The sequence below is a fragment of the Carica papaya genome, chromosome 3 (genome assembly GCF_054855325.1).
Source record: "Carica papaya isolate Zhongbai chromosome 3, ASM5485532v1, whole genome shotgun sequence".
Taxonomy (NCBI): Eukaryota; Viridiplantae; Streptophyta; class Magnoliopsida; order Brassicales; family Caricaceae; genus Carica; species Carica papaya.
In genome coordinates this window covers 23,584,323-23,610,630 of record NC_142311.1, presented here as the reverse complement: position 1 = coordinate 23,610,630, position 26,308 = coordinate 23,584,323, and the positions used below count along the sequence as shown (strand labels likewise).

Here is a 26,308-nt window from a genome sequence, read left to right as displayed (position 1 = left end):
GTGACCCACATTTACGAATAAACTAGCAGATAATAGTTCTAGTCGCGCGTAACGTTGAACGACACCATCTACAAAAAAATTGGTGCAACACGAGGATTTTCCAGGAGGTCACCCATCCTAGTACTACTCTCGCCCAAGAAAACTTAACTGCGGAGTACTGATGGGATCCGGTGCATTAGTGCTAGCATGATCCCACCTGTTTCATTTCACGCTGGAAATACATACACTCCTCCTTCCCTCCCCTCTCTCGTCATTTGTTTCCTTGTGCGTGTACATTGCACCTCTCCTTCTAGTTCTAATATCAAGTAAAATGCCCCGGCCCCGTGACTCACATTTGCGAATAAACCAGCGGATAATAGTTCAAGTCGCGCGTAACATCAAAAGACCCATCTGCAAAAAAATGGGTTCTACACGAGGACTTCACAGGAGGTCACCCATCTGAGTACTACTATCGCCCAAGCACACTTAACTGCAGAGTTCTGATGGGATCTGGTGCATTAGTGCTGGTATAATCGAACCTGTTTTATTCCGCGGTGCAAATACATACACTCCTTCTCCTTTTCTCCCCCCTCCCGTCATTTGTTTCCTTGTGCGTGCACACTGCACCTCTCCTTCTCGTTCTAATATCAATTAAAATGTCCCGGTGTCGTTACTCACATTTACGAATAAACCAGTGGACCATAATTCTAGTCGCGCGTAACGTCGAACGATCCATCTGAAAAAAATGGGTGCAACAAGAGGACTTCTCAAGAGGTCAACCATCCTAGTACTACTCTCGTCAAAGCACACTTAACTGCGGAGCTCTGATCGGATCCGATGCATTAGTGCTGGTATGATCGCACCTTTTTTATTATGCGCTGCAAATACATACTCCTTCTTCTTCCCTCCCCCTCCCGTCATTTGCTTCCTTGTGCGTGCACACTGCACCTCTCCTTCTCGTTCTAATATCAATTAAAATATCCTAGCGCCATGACTCACATTTGCGAATAAACCACCGGACCAGAGTTCCGGTTGCGTGTAATGTCGAACGATCCATCTGAAAAAAAAAGGGTGCAACACGAAGACTTCCTAGGAGGTCAACCATCCTAGTAGTACTTTCGCCCAAGCACACGTAATTTCGGAGTTCTTTTGGGATTTGATGCATTAGTGCTGGTCTGATCACACATGTTTGCTTCCGCACTACAAATACATACACTCTTTCTCCTTCCCTCCTCCATCCCGTCATTTGTTTCTTTGTACGTGCACACTGCACCTCTCATTCTCGTTCTAATATCAAGTAAAATGCCCCGGTGCCGCGACTCTCATTTGCGTATAAACCAACGAACCATAGTTCTAGTTGCGCATAATATCGAATGACCCATCTTCAAAAAAATTAGTGCAAAACGAGGACATCCCAATAGGTCACCCATTGTAGTACTACTCTCCCCCAAGCAAACTTAACTGCGGAGTTCTGATGGGATCGATGCACTTGTACTGGTATGATCGCACTTGTTTCATTCCCCGCTGCAAATACATACACTCCTTCTCCTTCCCTCCCCCCTCCCGTCATTTCTTTCCTTGTGCGTGCACACTGCACCTCTCATTCTCGTTCTAATATCAATTAAAATGCCCCGGCACCGTGACTAACATTTGTGTATAAACCAGCAGACCATAGTTCAAGTCGCGCGTAAAGTCGAACGACCCATCTGCAAAAAAATGAGTTCAACACTTGGACTTCCTAGGAGGTCACCTGTCCTAATACTACTCTCGCCCAAGTACACTTAACTTCAGAATTCTAATGGGATCCGGTGCATTAGTGCTGGTATGATCGAACATTTTTGCTTCCGCGCTGCAAATACATACACTCCATCTCCTTTTCTCCTCTCTTCCGTCATTTGTTTCCTTGTGCGTGCACATTGTACCTCTCTTTCTCATTCTAATATCCATTAAATTGCTCACATTTGTGTATAAACCAACGGACCATAGTTCTAGTCGCGCGTAACGTCGAACGACCCATATGAAAAAAAATGGGTGCAACACTAGGACTTTCAAAGAGGTCACCAATTCTAGTACTACTATCCCCCAAAAACACTTAACTGCAGAGTTTTGACAGGATTTGGTGTATTTGTGCTGATCGCAGCTGTTTCATTCTGCGATGCAAATACATACACTCCTTCTCCTTCCCCCTCCCCTTCCGTCATTTGTTTCCTTGTGCGTGCACACTGTACCTTTCCTTCTCGTTCAAATATCAAGTAAAATTCCCCGGCGATGTGACCCACATTTGTAAATAAACCTACAGATAATAGTTCTACTCGCACGTAACGTCGAAGGATCCATCTGAAAAAAATGGGTGCAACACGAGGACTTCCCAGGAGGTCGCCCATCTTAGTACTACTCTCACCAAAGCACACTTAACTGCGTAGTTCTGAAGGGATACGGTGCATTAATGCTAGTATGATCGCACCTATTTGTTTCTTCGCTGCAAATACACACACTCCTTCTCCTTCCCTGCCCCCTCCAGTCATTTATTTCTTTGAGCGTGCACACTGCACCTCTTCTTCTCATTTTAAAATCAAGTAAAATGCCCCGACGCCAAGACTCACATTTGCGAATAAACCAGCGGACTATAGTTCCAGTCGCTCGTAACATCAAACGACCCATCTGCCAAAAAAATAAATGCAACACGAAGACTTCCCAAGAGGCCACTAATCCTAGTACTACTCTCAACAAAGCACACTTAACTGCGGACATCTAATGGGATTTGGTGCATTACTGCTACTGTGATCGCATCTGTTTCATTTCGCGCTATAAATACATACACTCCTTCTCCTTCTCTCCCCCCTCTCGTCATTTGTTTCCTTGTGCGTGCACACTACACCTCTCCTTCTCGTTCTAATATAAAGTAAAATGCCCTGGCGCCGTGACTCAAATTTACGAATAAACCAGCAGACAGTAGTTCAAGTCGCGCGTAACGTCGAACGACCCATATGCAAAAACATGTTTGCAACACGAGGAGTTCCCAGGAGGTCACCCATCCATTACTACTCTCGCCCAAGCATACTTAACTGCGAAGTTCTGATTGGATCCAGTGCATTAGTGCTGCTATAATTGCACATCTTTCATTCCGCACTGCAAATACAAACACTCCTTCTCCTTCTGTCCCCCCTTCCGTCATTTGTTTCTTATACGTGCACATTGCACCTCTCTTTCTCATTCTAATATCAAGTAAAATGCCCCAGCACCATGACTCACATTTGCTAATAAACCAGCCGACCATAGTTCCAGTCGCGCGTAATGTTGAAGGACCCATCTGCAAAAAAATGGGTGCACCACGAGGACTTCTCAGGAGGTCACCCATCCTAGTACTACTCTCGCCTAAGCACACTTAACTACGGAGTTCTGATGGGATCCGGTGCATTAGTGCTGGTATGATCGCACCTGCTTCATTCCGCACTGCAAATACATACATTCCTTCTCCTTCCCTCCCCCCTCCTGTCATATGTTTCTTTATTCGTGCACACTACACCTCTCATTCTCCTTCTAATATCAAGTAAAAGGTTTCAGTGCTGTATCTCACGTTTGCGAATAAACCAGCGGACCATAGTTCCAGTCACCCGTAACGTCAAACGACCCATCTGCAAAAGTATAGGTGCAACACGAGAACTTCCCAGGAGATCACCCATCCTAGTACTACTCTCGCCCAAGCACACTTAATTGCGGGGTTCTGATGGGATCCGGTGAATTAGTGATGATATGATCGCACATCTTTCAATCCACGCTGCAAATACAAAGACTCTTTCTCCTTCCTTCCCCCCTCCTGTCATTTGTTTCCTTATGCGTGCACACTGTACCTCTCCTTCTCGTTCTAGTACCAAGTAAAATGCCCCAGTGCCGTGATTCACATTTGTGAATAAACCTGCAGAACATTGTTCCAGTCGCGCGTAACGTCGTACGACCCATCTGTAAAAAAAAAATAGGTGCAACACGAGAACTTCCCAGGAGGTCACCCATCTTAGTACTACTCGCGCCCAAGCACACTTAAATGTAGAGTTCTAATGTGATCCGGTGTATTAGTGCTAGTATGATCACACATCTTTTACTCCGCGTTGTAAATACATACTCTCCTTCTCCTTCCCTCCCCCCTCCCGTCATTTGTTTCCTTGTGCGTGCACACTGCACCTCTACTTCTCGTTCTAATATCAAGTAAAATGCCCCAGCATTGTGACTCACATTTGTGAATAAACCAGCGGACCATAGTTCCAGTCGCGCGTAACGTAGAACGACCCATCTCGACTCATGCCCATATGAACGGATCGCCCACCGCCCCTTGTTTTTTGTTGTTCTACTATTTAAGATGCTTGCAATGACACTCTCATCATGTGATGGGCTTTAATTGAATGCTGAAAAAATATTAAGAAAAATTCTTTCTTGCTATGACTCACATTTGCAAATGAACTGGCGAACCATCGCTCTGGTCCAGTTGAATTTTTAACGCCCCATCTGCAAAAAGAAGGGTGCAACACGAGAACTTCCCAAGAGATCACCCATCCTAGTACTACTCTCGCCCAAACATGCTTAACTATGGAGTTCAGATGAGATCCGGTGAACTAGTGCTGGTATGATCGCACCCATTCTAGTTTGTGTCACAAGTACGTATACCCCTTCTCCTTCCCTATCCCCTCCCGTCATTTGTTTCCCTGTGTGCGCACCTTACCTCTGCATCTAATTCTAATATCAAGCGAAATACCCCGGTGCCTCGACTCATGCCCATATGAACGGATAGCACCGCACCTCGTTTTTTGTTGTTCTACTATGTAATATGCTCGCAGACACTCTTATCACGTGATGGACTTTAATTGAATGCGCAAAAAATATTAAACAAAATGTCCAAGTGTCGTGACTCACGTTTGCGAATGAACCGGTGAACTGTTGCTCCAGTCCCGCGTAACATTTAACGCCCAGTCTGAAAAAAGAAGGATGCAGCACGAGAGCCGAGAGCTTCTCAGGAAGTAACCCATCCTAGTACTACTCTCGCCCAAGCACGCATAACTGCAGAGTTCTGATGGGATCAGGTGAACTAGTGCTGGTATGATCGCACCCTTTCTTGTTTGCGCCATAAATACATATGCCCCTTCTCCTTCCCTCTCCCCTCCCATCATTTGATTCGCTGTGCGCACACCTCACCTCTTCTTCTAGTTCTAATATTAAGCGAAATGCCCCGATGCCTCAACTCATGCCTATATGAACGGATCGCCCACCTCACCTCGTTTTTTGCTGTTATATTATGTAAGGTGCTCGCAATGACACTCTTATCACGTGATTGGTTTTAATTGAATGCACGAAAAAATATTAAGCAAAATGCCCCGACGGACCGTCTCTCTGGTCTCGTGTAACATTTAATGCCCCATCTGTAGAAAGAATGGTGCAACACGAGAACTTCCCAGAAGGTCACGCATCCTAGTACTACTCTCACCCAAGAACACTTGACTGCGGAGTTCTGATGGGATTCGGTGAACTAGTGCTGGTATGATCGCAATCGTTTTGGTTTGCGCCACAAATACATATACCCCTTCCCCTTCCCTCTCCCTTCCCATCATTTATTTCGCTGTGCGCGCAACTCACCTCTGCTTCTAGTTCTAATATCGAGTGAAATGCCCCAGCGCCTCTACTCATGTCTATATGAAACACCCGCTGCACCTCCTTTTTCATTGTTCTACTATGTAAGATGCTCGTAATGACACTCTCAACACGTGATGGGCTTTAATTGAATGCACAAAAAATATTAAGCAAAATGTCCTGGCGCCATGACTCACGTTTGTGAATGAACCGCAAGACCGTCGCTCTAGTCCCGCGTAACATTTAATGCCCCGTCTACAAAAAAAAGGGTGCAACACGAGTACTTCCTAAGAGGTCATCCATCACAGTACTACTCTCGCCCAAGCACGCTTGATTGCGGAGTTCTGATGGGATCCGATGAAGTAGTGCTGGTATGATCGCACCCCTTTTAATTTGCACCGCAAAGACATATACCACTTCTCCTTTCCTCTCCCTTCCCGTCATTTGTTTCGCTTTGTGCGCAACTCACCTCTACTTCTATTTCTAATATTGAGCGAACTGCCCTGGCACCTCGACTCATGCTCATATGAACGGATCGCCCGTCGCACCTCATTTTTTGTTGTTCTACTATTTAAGATGCTCGCAATGACACTCTCATCACGTGATGGGCTTTAATTGAATGCACAAAAAGTATTAGGTAAAATGCCCCGGTACCATGACTCACATTTATGAATGAACAGGCGGACGGTCGCTCTACTCCCCCGTAACATTTAACGCCCCGTCTGTAAAAAAAAGGGTGCAACATGAGTGCTTCCCAAGAGGTCACCCATCGTAGAACTACTCTCGCCCAAGCACGCTTAACTGCAGCGTTCTGATGGATCCCGTGAACTAGTGCTGGTATGATTGCACCCCTTCTAATTTGCTCCGCAAAGACATATATCCCTTCTCCTTCCCTCTCCCTTCCCGTCATTTGTTTCGCTGTGCGCGCAACGCACGTCTGCTTCTAGTTCTAATATCGAGCGAAATGCCCCGACGCCTCGACTCATGTCTATATGAACGGAATACCCCCCGCACCTCCTTTTTTGTTGTTTTACTATGTAAGATGCTCATAATAATAATCTTATCACATGGTGGGCTATAATTGAATGAATGAATACTATTAACCAAAATGCTCCGGCACCGTGACTCACGTTTGCGAATTAACCAGCGACTGTCACTCTAGTCCTGCATAACATTTAACACCCAATCTGCGAAAAGAAGGGTGCAACATGAGAACTTCCTAGGAGATCACCCATCCTAGTACTATTCTCGCCCAAACATGATTAACTACGAAGTTCGATGGGATCCGATGCATTAGTGCTGGTATAATCGCACCCCTTCCATTCTGCGCTGCAAATACATATACCACTTCTTCTTACCTCTCCCCTCTCATCATTTATTTTGTTGTGCGCGCACACCGCACCTCTGTTTCTAGTTCTAATATCAAGCGAAATGCCAAGGCATCTCGACTCATGCCCAGATGAACAGACCACCTGCCATAACTCTTTTTTCATTGTTCTACTATGTAAGATAATCGTAATGACATTCTTATCTCGTGATGGACTATAAATGAATGCATGAAAAATATTAAGCAAAATATCCAAATGCCGCGACTCACACTGGCGAACTGTCGCTCCGGTCACGCATAACATTTAACACCCCATCCATAAAAGGATGGGTGGAACACGAAGACTTCGCAGGAGGTCACCCATCCTAATACTGCTTCCACCAGAGCACGCTTAACTGCTGAGTTCGACAGGATCCGTTGCATTAGTGTTTGTATGATCGCACTCTTTCCATTTCGTGCTGCAAATACATATACCCCTTCTCCTTCCCTCCCACCTCCCGTCATTTGTTTCGCTGTGCATGCACACTATACCTCTGTTTTTAGTTCTAATATCAAGCGAAATGTCCGGGCACCTCGACTCACGCTTAGATAAACAGACAGCCTGTCGTACCTCGTTTTTTATTGTTCTACTATGTAAGATTCTCGTAATGACACTCTTATCATGTGGTGGACTATAAATGAATGCACGAAAAATATTAAGCAAAATATTCTGGCGCCACGACTCATGTCGGCGGACTATGGCTCCTATTATGCATAACATTTAACACCCCATCTGTAAAAAGAGGGGCGCAACATGAGAACTTCCCAAAAGATCACCCATCCTAGTACTACTCTCGCCAAAGCATCCTCAACTACGGAGTTTAATGGGATCCGGTGCATTAGTGCTAGTATGATCGCACCTTTTCTATTTTGCCCTACAAATACATATACCCCTTCTCCCTCCCTCCCCCCTATTATTTGTTTCGCTATGAACGAACACCGCACCTCTGCTTATAGATCTAATATAGAGCAAAATGCTCCGGTGCCCTGACTTACACCCAGATGAATGGACTACCCCTGCACCTCGTTTTTTGTTATTCTACTATGTAAGTTGCTCATAATGACACTCTTATCACGTGGTGAACTATAAATGAATCCATGAAAAATATTAAGAAAAATGTCTTGGCGTTGCGACTCACTCTAAGGGACAATAGCTTTGATCCCGCATAATGTTTAACGTCCCGTCAGCAAAAAATGAGTGGAACATGAGAACTTTCCAGGAGGTCAACCATCCTAGTACTACTTCCGCCCAAGCACACTTAACTACGAAATTCGATGGGATCCAGTGCATTAGTGTAGGTATGATCGCACCCCTTCCATTCCACACTGCAAGCACATATGCCCCTTCTCCTCCCCCCCCCCCCTCCTGTCATTTGTGGCTCCGATTGCACTTAACGTTTAACACCCCGTCTATAAAAAAGACGGATTCAGCACGAGGACTTTCTAGGAGGTCACCCATCCTAGAACTAATCTCGCCCAAGCACGCTTGACTACAGAGTTCTGATGGGATCCTGTGCATTAGTGTTTGTATGATCGCAATTGTCCCATTCCCCCACTACAAATACATATAGCACTTCTCCTTCCCTCCCCCCTTCCATCATTTATTTCGCTGTGCGGGCATACCGCATCTCTGCTTATAGTTCTAATATAGAGCGAAATGCCATGTCGCCTCGACTCACGCCCGGAAGAACGAAGGCCCCTTGCGTCGCCTCTTTTTTCATTGTTCTACTATGTAAGACTCTCGTAATGAGACTCTTATCACATGGTGGACTACAAATAAGTGCACGTAAAATATTAAACAAAATGTTTCAATGTCGCTACTCATGCCGGCGGACTGTGGCTCTGATCGCGCGTAACATTTGACGCCCCGTCTGCAAAAAGACAGGTGCAATAAGAAAACTTCCCAGGAGGTCACCCATCCTAGTACTACTCTCGCACAAGCACGTTTATGTACGAAATTCGATGGGATCTAGTGTATTAATGCTAGTATGATTACACCCCTTCCATTCCGCGCTGCAAATACATATACCCCTTCTCCTTTCCTCCCCCTACTTGTCATTTTTTTCGCTGTGCGTGCACACTGCACCTCTGTTTATAGTTCTAATATCAAGTGAAATGCCCCGATATCTCGACTCACGCCAGAAGAAAGGACCTCCTGCCGTACCTGATTTTTCTTTATTCTACTATGTAAGATGCTCGTAATGACACTCTTATAATGTGGTAGACTATAAATAGATACATGAAAAAATAGTAAGCAAAATTTTCTGGTGACGCGACTCACGCCAGCGGATTGTTGCTCCGATCACATGTATTGTTTTATTCCCCGTTTGCAAAAAGACAGTGCAACACGAGGACTTCTCAAGAGGTTACTGATCCTAGTACTACCCTTGCCCAAGCATGCTTAACTGCATAGTTCGATGGGATCCGGTGCATTAGTGCTGGTATGATCGCACCCCTTTTCTTCTGCATTGTAAATACATATACCCCTTTTCCTTTCCTCCCTTCTCCCGTCATTTTTTTCGCTGTGCGCGCACACTGTATCTCTGTTTCTAGTTCTAATATCAAGCAAAATGCCCCAGCGCCTCGAGTTATGCCCAGATTAAAGGACCACCAGCCACACCTTTTTTTTTCGTTATTCTACTATGTAAGATGCTCGTAATGACTCTCTTATCACGTGGTGGACTATAAATGAGTGCACAAAAAAAAGTAAGCAAAATGCTTCGGCACAGCGACTCACACCGGTAAATGAACCAGCGGACTATGGCTCTGGTCGCGCGTAATGTTTGATGCCCTGTATGCAAAAAGACAGGTGCAACACAAGCACTTCTCAGGAGGTCACTCATCCTAGTACTACTCTCGCCCAAACACGCTTAACTGCAGATTATAATGGGATATGATGCATTAGTAATAGTATGATCCCACCCGTCCTATTCCTCACTCCAAATACATACACCCCTTCTCTTTCCCTCCTCCCTCCCATCATTTTTTTTGCTTTGTGTGGACACCGCACCTCTACTTCTAGTTGTAATATCAAACAAAATGCCCAATTGCCTCAACTCACGCCCAGATGAACGGAGTGCCTGCCGCACCTCTGTTTTGCTTGTTCTATTATTTACGATGCTCGTAATGACACTATTATCACGTGGCGGACTATAAATGGATGCACGAAAAATATTAAGAAAAAGACAGGTGCAACACGAGGACTTCCCAGGAGGTCAACCATCCTAGTACTACTCTCGCCCAAGCACACTAAACTGCGAAGTTCTGATGGGATCTGGTGCATAAGTGCTGGTATGATCGCACCTATTTCATTACGCGCTGTAACTACATACACTCCTTCTCCTTCCCTCCCCCTCTTGTCATTTGTTTCCTTGTGCGTGCACATTGTACCTCTCCTTCTCGTTCTAATATCAAGTAAAATGCCACGGCGCCATGACTCACAGTTGCGAATAAACTAGCGGATCATAATTCCAATCGCGCATAATATCGAATGACCCATCTGTAAAAAAATGGGTGCAACACGAGCACTTCCCAGGAGGTCACCCATCCTAGTACTACTCTCGCCCAAACACACTTAAATGCGGAGTTTTAATGGGATCAGATGCATTAGTGCTTGTATGATCACACCTATTTCATTCCGCGCTGCAAATACATACGCTCATTCTCCTTCCCTCCCCCCTCCCGTCATATGTTCCCTTATGCTTTCATACTGCACCTCTCTTTCTTGTTCTAATGTCAAGTAAAATGCCCCGACGCCGTGACTCACATTTGCGAATAAACCAGCGGACCATAGTTCCAGTCGCGCGTAACGTCGAATGACCCATCTGCAAAAAAATGGGTGCAACACGAGTACTTCCAAAAGGTCACCCATCCTAGTACTACTCTCGCCCAAGCACACATAACTGCAGAGTTCTGATGGGATCCAGTGCATTACTGCTGGTATGATCGCACCTGTATGATTCCGCACTTCAAATACATAAACTCCTTCTCCTCCCCTCCCCATTCTATCATTGTTTTTCTTGTGCGTACACGCTGCACCTCTTTTTCTCGTTCTAATATTAAGTATAATGTCTCGGCACCATGACTCACAGTTGCGAATAAACCAACGGACCATAGTTCCAGTCACGCGTAATGTCGAACGACCCATCTTCAAAAAAATGGGTGCAACACGTGTACTTCCTAGGAGGTCACCCATCGTAGTACGACTCTCACCCAAGCACACGTAATTGTAGAGTTCTGATGGGATCCGGTGCATTAATGCTGGTATGATCGCACCTGTTTCATTCCGCGCTGCAAATACATATACTCCTTTTTCCTCCATCCCCCCTCCCATCATTTGTTTCCTTATGCGTGCACACTGCACCTCTGCTTCTCGTTCTAATATCAAGTAAAATATCCTAACACCTTAACTCATATTTACGAATAAACAAGCAGAACATAATTCCAGTCGCGTGTAACTTCGAACGCCCCATCTAAAAAAAATAGGTGCAACACGGGGACTTCCTAGGAGGTCACCACTCGTAGTACTACACTCGCCCAAGCACATTTAACTGCGGAGTTTTGACGGGATCCAGTGAATTAGTGATGGTATAATGGCACCTATTTCATTATCCGCTGCAAATACATGCACTCCTTTTCCTACCCTCCCCCCTCCCGTCATTTGTTTACTTGTGCGTGCACACTGGACCTCTCATTCTTCTTTTAATATCAAGTAAAATGCCTCGGCACTGTGACTAACATTTGCGAATAAACCAGCAGACCATAGTTCCAGTCGTGCGTAACGTTGAGCGACCCATCTACAAAAAAATGGGTGCAACACGAGTACTTCTGAGGAGGTCACCCATCCTAGTAGTACTTTTGCCGAAGCACACATAACTGCGAAGTTCTTATGGGATCCGGTGCATTAGTGCTGGTATGATCGCACATGTTTCATTCCGCGCTGCAAATACATACACTCCTTCTGCTTCCCTCCCCCCTCCCGTCATTTGTTTCCTTGTGCGTGCACACTGCACCTCTACTTCTCATTCTAATATCAACAAAAATACATCGGTGCCTTAACTCACATATGCGAATAAACTAGCGAAACATAGTTCCAGTCGCACGTAACTTCGAACGACCCATCTGAAAAAAATAGGTGCAACACGAGGACTTCCCAAGAGGTCACCACTCCTAGTACTACACTCGTCCAAGCACATTCGACTGCATAGTTCTGATGGGATTCGGTGCATTAGTGATGGTATAATGGCACATGTTTCATTTTGCGCTGCAAATACATACACTCATTTTCCTTCCCTCCCCCCTCCCCTCATTTGTTTCCTTGGGCGTGCACACTGCACCTCTATAGCTCGTTCTAATATAAAGGAAAATACCTCGGCGCCGTGGCTAACATTTGCGAATAAACCAGCAGACTATAGTTCCAATCACGCATAACATCAAACGCCCTATCTAAAAAAAATAGGTCCAATACGAGGACTTCCCAAGAGGTCACCAATCCTAGTACTCGCCCAAGCATACTTAACTACGGAGTTCTGATGGGACCTAGTGTATTAATGATGGTATGATAGCACCTGTTTCATTCCGTGCTGCAAATACACACACTCCTTCTCCTTCCCTCCCCCCTCCTGTCACTTGTTTCCTATCCGTGCACACTGCCCCTCTACTTCTCGTTCTGATATCAAGTAAAATGCCCCGGCACCATGACTCACATTTGCGAATAAACCAATGGACCATAGTTCCAGTCGCACGTAACCTCCAACGACCAATCTGCAAAAAAATGGGTGCAACACGAGTACTTCCAAGGAGGTCACCCATCCGAGTACAACTCTCGCCCAAGCACACTTAATTGCGGAGTTTTGACGGGATCCGGTGCATTAGTGCTGGTATGATCGCACATGTTTTATTCCGCACTGCAAATGAATACACTTCTTCTTCTCTGCCCCCTCCCATCATTTGTTTCCTTTTGCGTGCACACTGCACCTCTCCTTCTCGTTCTAATATCAAGTAAAATATCTCAGTGTTGTGACTCACATTTGCGAATAAATAAACAGAATATATTTCCAGCCGCGCGTAACGTCGAACGATCCATATGCAAAAAAATGGGTGCAACACGAGGACTTCCTAGAAGGTCAGCCATCCTAGTACTACTCTCGCCCAAGCACACTGAACTACGAAGTTCTGATGGGATCCGATGGATTAATGCTGGTATGATCGCACTAGTTTCATTACGCGCTGCAAATACATACACTCCTTCTCTTTCCCTCCTCCTCCCGTCATTTATTTCCTTGTGCGTGCACACTGTACCTATCCTTCTCGTTCTAATATCGAGTAAAATACCTCGCTACCGTGACTCACAGTTGCGAATAAACTAGCGGATCAAAGTTCCAGTCGCGAATAACGTCGAACAATCCATCTACAAAAAAATTGTTACAACAGGAGGACTTCCCAGGAGGGTCACCAATCCTATTACTACTCTAGCCTAAGCACACTTAACTGCTGAGTTTTGATGAGATCCGGTGCATTAGTGCTGGTATGATCACACTAGTTTCATTTCGCGCTGCAAATACATACACTCCTTCTCCTTCCCTCCCCTTTCCGTCATTTGTTTCCTTGTGCGTGCACACTGCACCTCTGTTTTTCGTTCTAATATCAAGTAAAATACCCCGCTGCCGTGACTCACATTTACAAAAAAACCAGCGGACCATAGTTCCAGTCACGCGTAACGTCAAACGCCCCATCTGAAAAAAATAGAGGCAACACGAGGACTTCCCAAGAGGTCACCAATCCTAGTACTACTCTCGCCCAAACACATTTAACTGCAGAGTTCTGATGGGATCCACTGCCTTAGTGATGGTATGATGGCACCTGTTTCATTCCGCGTTGCAAATACATACACTCCATCTCCTTTCCTCCCCCCATCCCATCATTTGTTTCCTTGTGCGTGCACACTTCACCTCTCATTCTCCTTCTAATATCAAGTGAAATACCCTGGTGCCTTGACTCACATTTGCGAATAAACTAGCAGACCATAGTTCCAGTAGTGCGTAACGTCGAGCGAACCATCTGCAAAAAAATGGGTGCAACACGAGGACTTCCCAAGAGGTCACCCATCCTAGTACTACTCTCGGCCAAGCACACTTAAATGTGGAGTTCTGAAGGGATCCGGTGCATTAGTGCTGGTATGATCCCACCTATTTCATTCCATGCTACAAATACATACACTTCTTCTCCTTCCCTCCCCCTTCTGTCATTTATTTCCTTGTGCGTGCACACTGCACCTCTCTTTTTCATTCTAATATCAAGTAAAATGCCTCAGCGCCGTGACTCACATTTACGAATAAACCAACAGACCATAGTTCCAGTCGCGCGTAACATTGAGCGACCGATCTGAAAAAAATGGGTGCAACACGAGTACTTCCCAGGAGGTCATCCACGCTAGTACTACTCTCGCCTAAACACACATAACTACAAAGTTCTTATGGGATCCGGTTTATTAGTCCTTGTATGATCGCACTTGTTTTATTCTACACTGTAAATACATACACTCCATCTTCATCCCTCCCCCCTCCCGTTATTTGTTTCCTTTTGCGTGCACACTGCACCTCTCCTTCTCGTTGCCTCGACTCACCCCAGATGAACGGACTGCCCGCCGCACCTCTGTTTTGCTTGTTTTATAATTTACGATGCTAGTAATGACACTCTTATCACGTGGTGGACTATATATGGATGCACAAAAAATATTAAGAAAAAGATGGGTGCAACACGAGAACTTCCAAAGAGGTCACCCATCCTGGTACTACTATCGCCCAAACACCCTTAACTGTGGAGTTCTGATGGGATTTGGTGCATTAGTGCTAGTATGATCGTACTTGTTTCATTATGCGCTGCTAATACATACACTCCTTCTCCTTCCCTTCCCCCTCCCGTCATTTGTTTCCTTGTGCATGCACACTGCACCTCTCCTTCTCGTTCTAATATCAAGTAAAATGCCTCGGTGCCGTAACTCAAATTTGCGAATAAACCAGCGGACCATAGTTCCAGTCGCGCGTGACGTTGAACGATCCATCTGCAAAAAAATGGGTGCAACACGAGTACTTCCCAGGAGGTCACCCATCCAAGTACTACTCGCTCCCAAGCACACATCAATACGAAGTTCTGATGGGATCCGGTGCATTAGTGCTGGTATGATCGCACCTGTTTCATTCAGCACTGCGAATACATAAAATCCTGCAAAAAATGGGTGTAACATGGGGACTTCCCAGGAGGTCACCACTTCTAGTACTAAAATCGCCCAAGCACATTTAACCGTGGAGTTGTGATGGGATCCAGTGAATTAGTGATGGTATAACTGCACCTGTTTCATTCTACGCTCCGAATACATACACTCCTTCTCCTTCCCTCCCCCCTCTCGTCATTTGTTTCCTTGTGCGTGCATGCTGCACCTCTCCTTCTCGTTCTAATATCAAGTAAAATGCCTTGGCACCGTGACTCACATTTACGAATATACCAGCGGACCATAATTCTAGTCGCACATAACGTTGAACGACCCACTTGCAAAAAAATGGGTGCAATACGAGTACTTCACAGGAGGTCACACATCCTAGTACTACTCTCGCCCAAGCACACATAACTGCGGAGTTCTGATTGGATCCAATGCAATAGTGCTTGTATGATCGCGCCTGTTTCATTACGCGCTGCAAATACATACACTTTTTCTCCTTCCCTCCCCCCTCCCGTCATTTGTTTCCTTGTGCGTGCACACTGTACCTCTGCTTCTCTTTTTAATATCAAGTAAAATACCCCGGCATCTTGACTCACATTTTCGAATAAACCAGTGGACCATATATGCAGTCGCGCGTAACGTCGAGCGACCCATCTGTAAAAAGATGGGTGCAACATGAGGACTTCCCAGGAGGTCACCCATCCTAGTACTACTCTCGCCCAAACACACATAAATGCGGAGTTCTGATGGGATCGGGTGCATTAGTGCTGCTATGATCTCACATCTTTTATTCCACGCTGCAAATACATACACTCCTTCTCCTTCCCTCCCTCCTCATGTCATTTTTTTTCTTGTGAGTGCACAATGCACCTCTACTTCTCGTTCTAATATCAAGTAAAATGCCCCAGCGCTGTGACTCACATTTACCTATAGACCAGCAGACCATTGTTCCAGTCACGTGTAACGTCGAACAACCCATCTGCAAAAAAATTGGTGCAACACGAATACTTCCTAGGAGGTCACCCATCCTAGTACTACTCTCACCCAAACAAGCTTAACTGTAGATTTTGATGGGATACGATGCATTAATGCTAATATGATCCCACCTGTCCTATTCCTCACTTCAAATACATATACCCTCTCTCTTTCCCTCCCCCCTCTCATCCTTTGTTTCGCGCTGTGTGGACATCGGACATCTACTTCTAATTGTAATATCAAGTAAAATGCCCCGTTGCCTCGACTCATGCCTAGATGAACGGACCACCCTCCGCACATCTGTTTTGATTGTTCCATTATTTACGATGCTCGTAATGACACTTTTATCACGTAGTGGACTTCAAATGGATGCACGATAGATATTAAGAAAAATACGGGTGCAACAAGCGGACTTCCCAGGAGGTCACCATCCTAGGACTACTTTCGCCCAAGAACATTTAACTACGGAGTTCTAATGGGATCCAGTGCATCATTGCTGGCATGATCGCAACTGTTTCATTTTGCGATGCAAATACATACATTGCTTCTCTTTCCCTCCCCCATCCCGTCATTTGTTTCCTTGTGCGTGCACACTGCACCTCTCCTTCTTGTTCTAATATCAAATAAAATGTCTCAGCGCCGTGACTCACATTTGCGAATAAACCAGCGGACCATAGTTCCAGTCGCACGTAACAACGAACGACCCATCTGCAAAAAAATCCTTCTCCTTCCCTCCCCCCTCCCGTCATTTGTTTCCTTTTGCAAGCGCACTGCACCTCTCATTCTCCTTTTAATATCAAGTAAAATGTCCCAACACCGTGACTCACATTTGCAAATAAGCCAGCTGATCATAGTTCCAGTCGCGCGTAACGTCGAACAACCTATCTACAAAAAAAAATTGGTGCAACACGAGTACTTCCCAAGAGGTCACCCATCCTAGTACTACTCTCACCTAAGCACACTTAAATGCGGAGTTCTAATGGGATCTGATGCATTAGTGCTAGTATGATCGCATCTGTTTTATTCCGCGATGCAAATATAGACACTCCTTTTCCTTTCCTTCCCCCTCCCGTCATTTATTTCCTTGTGCGTGCACACTGCACATCTGCTTTTCGTTCTAATATCAAGTAAAATACCTCGGCGCCTTAACTCACATTTGTGAATAAACCAGCGGAACATAGTTCCAGTCGCGCGTAACTTCGAATAGCCCATCTAAAAAAAATAGGTGCAACACGAGGACTTCCCAGGAGGTCACCACTCCTAGTACTACACTCGCCCAAACACATTTAACTATGGAGTTCTGATGGGATCCAGTAAATTAGTGCTCGCATGATCGCACCTGTTTCATTATGCGCTGCAAATACATACACTCTTTCTCCTTCCCTCCCCCCTTCCGTCATTTATTTCCTTGTGCGTGCACACTGTACCTCTCATTCTCCTTCTCCTTCTAATATCAAGTAAAATTCCTTGGCGCCCTAACTCATATTTACGAATAAACCAGCGGACCATAGTTTCAATCGCCCGTAACGTCGAACGACCCATTTGCAAACAAATAAGTGCAACACGAGGACCTCCCAGGAGGTCACCCATCATAGTACTACTCTCGCCCAAGCACACTTAACTTCGGAGTTCAGATGGGATCCAGCGCATTAACGCTGGTATGATTGCACCAGTTTCATTCCGCGCTGCAAATACATACACTCCTTCTCCTTCCCTCTCCCTTCCCGTCATTTATTTCCTTTTGCGTGCACACTGCACCTCTCCTTCTCGTTCTAATATCAAGTAAAATGCCTCTGCGCTATGACTCACATTTGCGAATAAACTAGCAGTCCATAATTAAAGTCGCGCGTAATGTCGAACGACCAATCTGCAAAAAAATGGGTGCAACACGAGTACTTCCCAGAAGGTCACCAATCCTAGTACCACTCTCGACCATGCACACTTAACTTCAGAGTTTTGATGGGATCTGGTGAATTAGTGCTGGAATGATCGGACCTATTTCATTCCGCGCAGCAAATACATACACTCCTTCTCCTTCCCTCCCCCCTCCCGTCATTTGTTTTCTTGTGCAGGCACACTGCACCTCTCATTCTTCTTCTAATATCAAGTAAAATTTTCCAGTATCTTGACTCAAATTTGCGAATAAACCAGCAGACCATAGTTCCAGTTGCGCGAAACGTAGAGCGACCTATCTGCAAAAAAGTGGGTGCAACATGAGGACTTCCCAGGAGGTCACCCATCTTAGTACTACTCTCGTCCCAAACACACTTAAATGCGGAGTTCTGATGGGATCCACTACATTAGTGCTGGTATGATCGCACTTGTTTCATTCCGCATAGCAAATACATACGCTCCTTCTTCTTTTCTCCCCCCTCCCGTCATTTGTTTCCTTGTGCGACCACACTACACCTCTTTTTCTCATTCTAGTATCAAGTAAAATTTCTCGGTGCCATGACTCAGATTTACGAATAAACTAGCAGACCATACTTTCAATTGCCCGTAACGTCGAATGACCCATCTGCAAAAAAATAGGTACAACATGAGAACTTCCCAGGAGCTCACCCATCATATTACTACTCTCGCCCAAGCACAATTAAATGCGGAGTTCTGATTGGATCCGGTGCATTAGTGCTGTTATGATTACACTTGTTTTATTCTGCGCTGCAAATACATACACCCCTTCTCCTTCCCTCCCACCCCATCATTTGTTTCTTTTTACGTGCACACTGTATCTTTCATTCTCGTTCTAATATCAAGTAAAATGCCTCAGAGCCGGGATTCACATTTATGAATAAAGCAGCGGACCATAGTTCCAATCGCGCGTATCGTTGAACGACCCATCTGCAAAAAAATTAGTGCAACACGAGGACTTCCCAGGAGGTCACCCATTCTAGTACTACTCTCGCCCAAGCAAACTTAACTTCGGAATTCTGATGGGATCTGGTGCATTAATGCTGGTGTGATTGCGCCGGTTTCATTCCACGCTGCAAATACATACACTCCTTCTCCTTCCCTCCCCCCTCCCGTCATTTATTTCCTTATGCGTGCACACTGCACCTCTCCTTCTTGTTCTAATATCAAGTAAAATGCCTCGGTACCGTGACTCATATTTGCGAATAAACAAACAGACCATAGTTCAAGTTGCGTGTAATGTCGAAAGACCCATATGTAAAAAAATGGGTGCAATACGAGTACTTCCCAGAAGGTCACCCATCCTAGAACTACTGTCGCCCATGCACACTTAACTTCGGAGTTCTGATGGGATCCGGTGAATTAGTGCTGGCATGATCGGACCTATTTCATTCTGCGTAGCAAGTATATACATTCCTTCTCCTTCCCTCCCCCCTCCCGTCATTTGTTTCCTTGTGCGTGCACACTGTACCTCTGCTTCTCTTTTTAATATCAAGTAAAATACCCCGGCATCTTGACTCACATTTTCGAATAAACCAGTGGACCATATATGCAGTCGCGCGTAACGTCGAGCGACCCATCTGCAAAAAAAATGGGTGCAACATGAGGACTTCCCAGGAGGTCACCCATCCTAGTACTACTCTCGCCCAAACACACATAAATGCGGAGTTTTGATGGGATCGGGTGCATTAGTGCTGCTATGATCGCACATCTTTTATTCCATGCTGCAAATACATACACTCCTTCTCCTTCCCTCCCTCCTCATGTCATTTTTTTTCTTGTGAGTGCACAATGCACCTTTACTTCTCGTTCTAATATCAAGTAAAATGCCCCAACGCTGTGACTCACATTTACCTATAGACCAGCAGACCATTGTTCCAGTCATGTGTAACGTCGAACAACCCATCTGCAAAAAAATTGGTGCAACACGAATACTTCCTAGGAGGTCACCCATCCTAGTACTACTCTCACCCAAACAAGCTTAACTGTAGATTTTGATGGGATACGATGCATTAATGCTAATATGATCCCACCCGTCCTATTCCTCACTTCAAATACATATACCCTCTCTCTTTCCCTCCCCCCTCCCATCCTTTGTTTCGCGCTGTGTGGACATCGGACATCTACTTCTAATTGTAATATCAAGTAAAATGCCCCGTTGCCTCGACTCATGCCTAGATGAACGGACCACCCTCCGCACCTCTGTTTTGATTGTTCCATTATTTACGATGCTCGTAATGACACTTTTATCACGTAGTGGACTTCAAATGGATGCACGATAGATATTAAGAAAAATACGGGTGCAACAAGCGGACTTCCCAGGAGGTCACCCATCCTAGGACTACTTTCGCCCAAGAACATTTAACTACGGAGTTCTAATGGGATCCAGTGCATCGTTGCTGGCATGATCGCAACTGTTTCATTTTGCGATGCAAATACATGCATTGCTTCTCTTTCCCTCCCCCATCCCGTCATTTGTTTCCTTGTGCGTGCACACTGCACCTCTCCTTTTTGTTCTAATATCAAATAAAATTTCTCAGCGCCGTGACTCACATTTGCGAATAAACTAGCGGACCATAGTTCCAGTCGCACGTAACAACGAACGACCCATCTGCAAAAAAATCCTTCTCCTTCCCTCCCCCTCCCATCATTTGTTTCCTTTTGTAAGCGCACTGCACCTCTCATTCTCCTTTTAATATCAAGTAAAATTTCCAACACCGTGACTCACATTTGTAAATAAGCCAGCGGATCATAGTTCCAGTCGCGCGTAACGTCGAACAACCTATCTACAAAAAAAATTGGTGCAACCCGAGTACTTCCCAAGAGGTCACCCATCCTAGTACTTCTCTCACCTAAGCACACTTAAATGCGGAGTTCTAATGGGATCTGATGCATTAGTGCTAGTATGATCGCACCTGTTTTTTTCCGCGATGCAAATACAGACACTCATTTTCCTTCCCTCCCCCCTCCCGTCATTTGTTTCCTTGTGCGTGCACACAACACATCTGCTTTTCGTTCTAATATCAAGTAAAATACCCCGGTGCCTTAACTCACATTTGTGAATAAACCAGCGGAACATAGTTCCAGTCGGGCGTAACTTCGAACAGCCCATCTAAAAAAAATAGGTGCAACACGAGGACTTCTCAGGAGGTCACCACTCCTAGTACTACACTCGCCCAAACACATTTAACTATGGAGTTCTGATGGGATCTAGTAAATTAGTGCTCGCATGATCGCACCTGTTTCATTATGCGCTGCAAATACATACACTCTTTCTCCTTCCCTCCCCCCTTCCGTCATTTATTTCCTTGTGCGTGCACACTGTACCTCTCATTCTCCTTCTCCTTCTAATATCAAGTAAAATTCCTCGACGCCCTAACTCATATTTACGAATAAACCAGCGGACCATAGTTTCAATCGCCCGTAACGTCGAACGACCCATTTGCAAACAAATAAGTGCAACACGAGGACTTCCCAAGAGGTCACCCATCATAGTACTACTCTCGCCCAAGCACACTTAACTTCGGAGTTTAGATGGGATCCAGCGCATTAGCGCTGGTATGATTGCACCGATTTCATTCCGCGCTGCAAATACATACACTCCTTCTCCTTCCCTCTCCCTTCCCGTCATTTATTTCCTTGTGCGTGCGCACTGCACCTCTCCTTCTCGTTCTAATATCAAGTAAAATGCCTTTGCGCTATGACTCACATTTGTGAATAAACCAGCAGTCCATAATTAAAGTCGCGCGTAATGTCGAACGACCCATCTGCAAAAAAATGGGTGCAACACGAGTACTTCCCAGAAGGTCACCAATCCTAGTACCACTCTCGACCATGCACACTTAACTTTGGAGTTCTGATGGGATCTGGTGAATTAGTGCTGGAATGATCGAACCTATTTCATTCCGTACAGCAAATACATACACTCCTTCTCCTTCCCTCCCCCCTCCCGTCATTTGTTTTCTTGTGCAGGCACACTACACCTCTCATTCTTCTTCTAATATCAAGTAAAATTTTCCAGTATCTTGACTCAGATTTGCGAATAAACCTGCGGACCATAGTTCTAGTCGCGCGTAACATCGAGCGACCCATCTGCAAAAAAATGGGTGCAACATGATGACTTCCCAGGAGGTCACCCATCCTAGTACTACTCTCGCCCAAACACACTTAAATGCGGAGTTCTGATGGGATCCGGTGCATTAGTGCTGATATGATCGCACCTATTTCATTCCGCACAGCAAATACATATGCTCCTTCTCCTTCCCTCCCCCCTCCCGTCATTTGTTTCCTTGTGCGTGCACACTGCACCTCTCTTTCTCATTCTAATATCAAGTAAAATGCCTCGGTACCATGACTCACATTTATGAATAAACCAGCGGACCATAGTTCCAGTCGCGCGTAATGTTGAACGACCTATCTGTGAAAAAATATGTTCAATACGAGTAATTCCCAGGAGGTCACCCATTCTATTACTAGTCTAGCCTAAACACACTTAACTGCGGAGTTCTGATGGGATCCGGTGTATTATTCTTAGTATGATCGCACCTGTTTTATTCTGCGCTGTAAATACATACACTGCTCCTCCTTCCCTCCCCCCTCCCATCATTTATTTCCTTTTGCGTGCACACTGCATCTCTAATTCTTGTTCTAATATCAAGTAAAATGCCTCGATGCCGTAACTCACATTTGTGAATAAACCAGCGGACCATAGTTCCAGTCGCGCGTAACGTCGAACGACTCATTTGCAAAAAAATTGCTGCAACATGAGGACTTCCTAGGAGGTCACCCATACTAGTACTACTCTCGTCCAAGCACACTTGACTTCGGAGTTCTGATGGGATTTGTTGCATTAGTGCTAGTATGATTGCACCTGTTTCATTCCGCGCTATAAATACATACACTCTTTCTCCTTCCCTCCCCCTTCCCGTCATTTATTTCATTGTGCTTGCACACTGCACCTCTCATTCTCGTTCTAATATCAAGTAAAATGCCTCGGCACCATGACTCACATTTGCAGAGTTCTGATGGAATATGATGAATTAGTGCTTGCATGATCGAACCTATTTAATTCCGCACTGCAAATAAATACATTCCTTCTCCTTCCGTCCTCCCTCCCGTCATTTGTTTCCTTGTGCGTGCACACTGCAGCTCTACTTCTCTTTCTAATATCAAGTAAAATACCCCGGCGCCTTGACTCACATTTGTGAATAAACAAGCATAACATAGTTCCAGTCGCGCGTAACGTCGAATGCCCCATTTGAAAAAAAATAGGTGCAACACGAGGACTTCCAAGGAGGTCACCACTCTTAGTACTACACTCGCCCAAGCACAGTTAACTGCGGAGTTTTGATGGGATCTGGTGCATTAGTGCTGGTATGATCGCACCTATTTCATTCTGCGCTTCAAATACATACACTCCTTCCACTTCCCTCCCCCCTCTCGCCATTTGTTTCCTTATGAGTGCACACTGCACCTCTCCTTCTCGTTCTAATATCAAGTAAAATGTCTCAGTGCAGTGACTCATATTTGTGAATAAACCAGCAGAAGATAGTTCAAGTTACGCGTAACATCGATCGACCCATCTGTAAAAAAATGGGTGCAACACGAGTACTTCCCAAGAGGTCACCCTTTCTAGTACTACTCTCGCGCAAGCACACATAACTACGGAGTTCTGATGGGATCTGGTGCATTAGTGCTGGTATGATCACACCTGTTTCATTCCGCGCTGCAAATACATACACACCTTCTCCTTCCCTCCACCCTTCCATAATATGTTTCCTTGTGCGTGCACACTAGACCTCTCCTTGTTCTAATATCAGGTAAAATACCTCGGTGCCTTGACTCACATTTGCAAATAAACTAGCGGGCCATAGTTTCAGTCGTACGTAATGTCGAGTGACCCGTCTGTAAAAAAATGGGTGCAACACGAGGACTTCCCAGGAGGTCACCAATCCTAGTATTACTCTCGCCCAAGCACACTTAAATGCAGAGTTCTGATGGGATCCGGTGCATTAGTGCTGGAATGATCGCACCTGTTTCCTTCCGCACTGGAAATACATACACTCCTTCTCCTTCCCTCCCCCTTCCTGTTATTTGTTTCCTTGTGCGTGTACACTGCACCTCCTCTTCTCATTTTAATATCAAGTAAAATGTCTCGGCGCCGTGACTCACATTTGCGAATAAACCAGCGGACCATAATTAAAATCGTGCGTACTGCAGAAAAAAGGGAGCAACACGAGAACTTTCTAGGAGATCACCCATCCTAGTACTACTCTCGCCTAAGCACGCTTAACTACGAAATTCAGATGGGATCCGCTGAACTAGTGCTGGTATGATCGTACCCGTTCTAGTTTGCGCCACAAGTACATATACCCCTTCTCCTTCTCACTCCCCTCTCATCATTTGTTTCGCTGTGCACGCATGTCACCTCTGCATCTAATTCTAATATCAAGCGAAATACCTCAACGCCTCGACTCATACCCATATGAACAGATAGCGCCGCTCCTCATTTTTTGTTATTCTACTATGTAATATGCTCGCAGACACTCTTATCACGTGATGGGCTTTAATTGAATGTGCAAAAAACATTAATCAAAATGCGCCAGCGTCGTGACTCACGTTTGTGAATGAACAGGTGGACTGTCGCTCTGGTTCCGGGCAATGTTTAATGCCCTGTTTGAAAAAAGAAGGATACAACACGAGAGCCGAGAGCTTCCCAGGAGGTAACCCATCCTAGTACTACTCTCACCCAAACATGCATAACTGCAGAGTTCTGATGGGATCCGGTGAACTAGTGCTGGTATGATCGCACCCTTTCTTGTTTGCACCGAAAATACATATGCCCCTTCTCCTTCCCTCTCCCTCCCGTCATTTGATTCGCTGTGCGCGGACCTCACCTCTTTTTCTAGTTTTAATATTAAGCAAAATCCCGGCGCCTCAACTTATGCCCATATGAACGGATCGCCCCACCGCACCTCGTTTTTTGTTGATAGAGTATGTAAGGTGCTCGCAATGACACTCTTATCATGTGATTGGTTTTAATTGAATGTGCAAAAAATATTAAGCAAAATGCCCTGGCAGAACGTCGCTCCGGTATCGCGTAACATTTAACGCCCCATCTGTAGAAAGAAGGGTGCAATACAAGAACTTCCTAGAAGGTCACGCATCCTAGTACTACTATCGCACAAGAACGCTTGACTGCGGAGTTCTGATGGGATCCGGTGAACTAGTGTTGGTATGATCGCAATAGTTTTGGTTTGCACTGCAAATACATATACCCCTTCTCCTTCCATCTCCCTTCCCATCATTTATTTCGCTGTGCGTGCAACTCACCTCTGCTTCTAGTTCTAGTATCAAGTGATATGCCCCGGCGCCTCGACTCATGTCTAAATGAAACACCCGTCGCACTTCCTTTTTCATTGTTCTACTATATAAGATGCTCGCAATGACACTCTCAACACATGATGGGCTTTAATTGAATGCACAAAAAATATTAAGCAAAATGTCCTAGCACCGTGACTCACGTTTGTGAATGAACTACCGGACCGTCGCTCTGGTCTCGCGTAATATTTAATGCCCCGTATACAAAAAAAGGGTTGCAACACGAGTATTTCCCAAGAGGTCACCCATACTAGTACTACTCTCGCCCAAGCACGCTTGACTGTTGAGTTTTGATGGGATCCGGTGAACTAGTGCTGTTATGATCGCACCCCTTCTAATTTGCGCCGCAAAGACATATACCACTTCTCCTTCCCTCTCCCTTCTCATCATTTGTTTCACTGTGCGCGCAACTCACCTCTGCTTCTAGTTCTAATATTGAGCAAAATGCCCTACCACCTCGACTGATGCCCATATGAACGGATCTACCACCACACCACATTTTTCGTTGTTCTACTATTTAAGATGCTCGCAATGACACTCTCATCACGTGATGAGCTTTAATTGAATGCACGAAAAGTATTAAGCAAAATGCCCTGGCACCATGACTCACGTTTGCGAATGAACAGGCAGACCGTCGCTCCAGTCCCGCGTAACATTTAACACCTCGTCTGAAAAGAAAAGGGTGCAACACGAGTGCTTCCCAAGAGGTCACCCATCGTAGAACTACTCTTGCCCAAACACACTTAACTGCAGAGTTCTTATGGATCCTGTGAACTAGTGCTGGTATGATCGCAACCCTTCTAATTTGCGCCGCAAAGACATATATCCCTTCTCCTTCCCTCTCCCTTGTGCACGCAACGCAC

The 26,308-nt window shown here is 45.3% G+C and overlaps 38 pseudogenes; all 38 read right to left on the bottom strand.

Moving 5' to 3' along the window:
• Positions 1-79: 79 nt before the first annotated feature.
• Positions 80-198, bottom strand: LOC148267092 (5S ribosomal RNA; annotated as a pseudogene).
• A 203-nt stretch (positions 199-401) lies between these two features.
• On the bottom strand, positions 402-520 carry LOC148267091 (5S ribosomal RNA; annotated as a pseudogene).
• Positions 521-725: 205 nt separating this feature from the next.
• Positions 726-844, bottom strand: LOC148267090 (5S ribosomal RNA; annotated as a pseudogene).
• Positions 845-1,696: 852 nt separating this feature from the next.
• On the bottom strand, positions 1,697-1,815 carry LOC148267089 (5S ribosomal RNA; annotated as a pseudogene).
• A 511-nt stretch (positions 1,816-2,326) lies between these two features.
• LOC148267088 (5S ribosomal RNA) lies at positions 2,327-2,445 on the bottom strand (annotated as a pseudogene).
• An 855-nt stretch (positions 2,446-3,300) lies between these two features.
• On the bottom strand, positions 3,301-3,419 carry LOC148267087 (5S ribosomal RNA; annotated as a pseudogene).
• Positions 3,420-3,625: 206 nt separating this feature from the next.
• Positions 3,626-3,744, bottom strand: LOC148267086 (5S ribosomal RNA; annotated as a pseudogene).
• Positions 3,745-3,953: 209 nt separating this feature from the next.
• LOC148267085 (5S ribosomal RNA) lies at positions 3,954-4,072 on the bottom strand (annotated as a pseudogene).
• A 418-nt stretch (positions 4,073-4,490) lies between these two features.
• LOC148267084 (5S ribosomal RNA) lies at positions 4,491-4,609 on the bottom strand (annotated as a pseudogene).
• Positions 4,610-4,953: 344 nt separating this feature from the next.
• On the bottom strand, positions 4,954-5,079 carry LOC148267083 (5S ribosomal RNA; annotated as a pseudogene).
• A 319-nt stretch (positions 5,080-5,398) lies between these two features.
• On the bottom strand, positions 5,399-5,517 carry LOC148267082 (5S ribosomal RNA; annotated as a pseudogene).
• A 344-nt stretch (positions 5,518-5,861) lies between these two features.
• Positions 5,862-5,980, bottom strand: LOC148267081 (5S ribosomal RNA; annotated as a pseudogene).
• Positions 5,981-6,793: 813 nt separating this feature from the next.
• On the bottom strand, positions 6,794-6,911 carry LOC148267080 (5S ribosomal RNA; annotated as a pseudogene).
• Positions 6,912-10,147: 3,236 nt separating this feature from the next.
• LOC148267079 (5S ribosomal RNA) lies at positions 10,148-10,266 on the bottom strand (annotated as a pseudogene).
• Positions 10,267-10,471: 205 nt separating this feature from the next.
• Positions 10,472-10,590, bottom strand: LOC148267078 (5S ribosomal RNA; annotated as a pseudogene).
• A 206-nt stretch (positions 10,591-10,796) lies between these two features.
• LOC148267077 (5S ribosomal RNA) lies at positions 10,797-10,914 on the bottom strand (annotated as a pseudogene).
• A 205-nt stretch (positions 10,915-11,119) lies between these two features.
• LOC148267076 (5S ribosomal RNA) lies at positions 11,120-11,238 on the bottom strand (annotated as a pseudogene).
• Positions 11,239-12,735: 1,497 nt separating this feature from the next.
• Positions 12,736-12,854, bottom strand: LOC148267075 (5S ribosomal RNA; annotated as a pseudogene).
• Positions 12,855-13,057: 203 nt separating this feature from the next.
• On the bottom strand, positions 13,058-13,176 carry LOC148267074 (5S ribosomal RNA; annotated as a pseudogene).
• A 529-nt stretch (positions 13,177-13,705) lies between these two features.
• LOC148267073 (5S ribosomal RNA) lies at positions 13,706-13,824 on the bottom strand (annotated as a pseudogene).
• A 207-nt stretch (positions 13,825-14,031) lies between these two features.
• Positions 14,032-14,150, bottom strand: LOC148267072 (5S ribosomal RNA; annotated as a pseudogene).
• An 884-nt stretch (positions 14,151-15,034) lies between these two features.
• On the bottom strand, positions 15,035-15,153 carry LOC148267071 (5S ribosomal RNA; annotated as a pseudogene).
• Positions 15,154-17,052: 1,899 nt separating this feature from the next.
• Positions 17,053-17,171, bottom strand: LOC148267070 (5S ribosomal RNA; annotated as a pseudogene).
• A 205-nt stretch (positions 17,172-17,376) lies between these two features.
• LOC148267069 (5S ribosomal RNA) lies at positions 17,377-17,495 on the bottom strand (annotated as a pseudogene).
• Positions 17,496-17,707: 212 nt separating this feature from the next.
• Positions 17,708-17,826, bottom strand: LOC148267068 (5S ribosomal RNA; annotated as a pseudogene).
• Positions 17,827-18,357: 531 nt separating this feature from the next.
• Positions 18,358-18,477, bottom strand: LOC148267067 (5S ribosomal RNA; annotated as a pseudogene).
• A 529-nt stretch (positions 18,478-19,006) lies between these two features.
• LOC148267066 (5S ribosomal RNA) lies at positions 19,007-19,125 on the bottom strand (annotated as a pseudogene).
• Positions 19,126-19,331: 206 nt separating this feature from the next.
• LOC148267065 (5S ribosomal RNA) lies at positions 19,332-19,450 on the bottom strand (annotated as a pseudogene).
• A 1,413-nt stretch (positions 19,451-20,863) lies between these two features.
• On the bottom strand, positions 20,864-20,982 carry LOC148267064 (5S ribosomal RNA; annotated as a pseudogene).
• Positions 20,983-21,187: 205 nt separating this feature from the next.
• LOC148267063 (5S ribosomal RNA) lies at positions 21,188-21,306 on the bottom strand (annotated as a pseudogene).
• A 212-nt stretch (positions 21,307-21,518) lies between these two features.
• LOC148267062 (5S ribosomal RNA) lies at positions 21,519-21,637 on the bottom strand (annotated as a pseudogene).
• Positions 21,638-22,168: 531 nt separating this feature from the next.
• Positions 22,169-22,287, bottom strand: LOC148267061 (5S ribosomal RNA; annotated as a pseudogene).
• Positions 22,288-22,493: 206 nt separating this feature from the next.
• On the bottom strand, positions 22,494-22,612 carry LOC148267060 (5S ribosomal RNA; annotated as a pseudogene).
• Positions 22,613-23,333: 721 nt separating this feature from the next.
• LOC148267059 (5S ribosomal RNA) lies at positions 23,334-23,452 on the bottom strand (annotated as a pseudogene).
• Positions 23,453-23,658: 206 nt separating this feature from the next.
• On the bottom strand, positions 23,659-23,777 carry LOC148267058 (5S ribosomal RNA; annotated as a pseudogene).
• Positions 23,778-23,980: 203 nt separating this feature from the next.
• Positions 23,981-24,099, bottom strand: LOC148267057 (5S ribosomal RNA; annotated as a pseudogene).
• Positions 24,100-24,289: 190 nt separating this feature from the next.
• Positions 24,290-24,408, bottom strand: LOC148267056 (5S ribosomal RNA; annotated as a pseudogene).
• Positions 24,409-25,657: 1,249 nt separating this feature from the next.
• LOC148267055 (5S ribosomal RNA) lies at positions 25,658-25,776 on the bottom strand (annotated as a pseudogene).
• Positions 25,777-26,308: the final 532 nt, after the last annotated feature.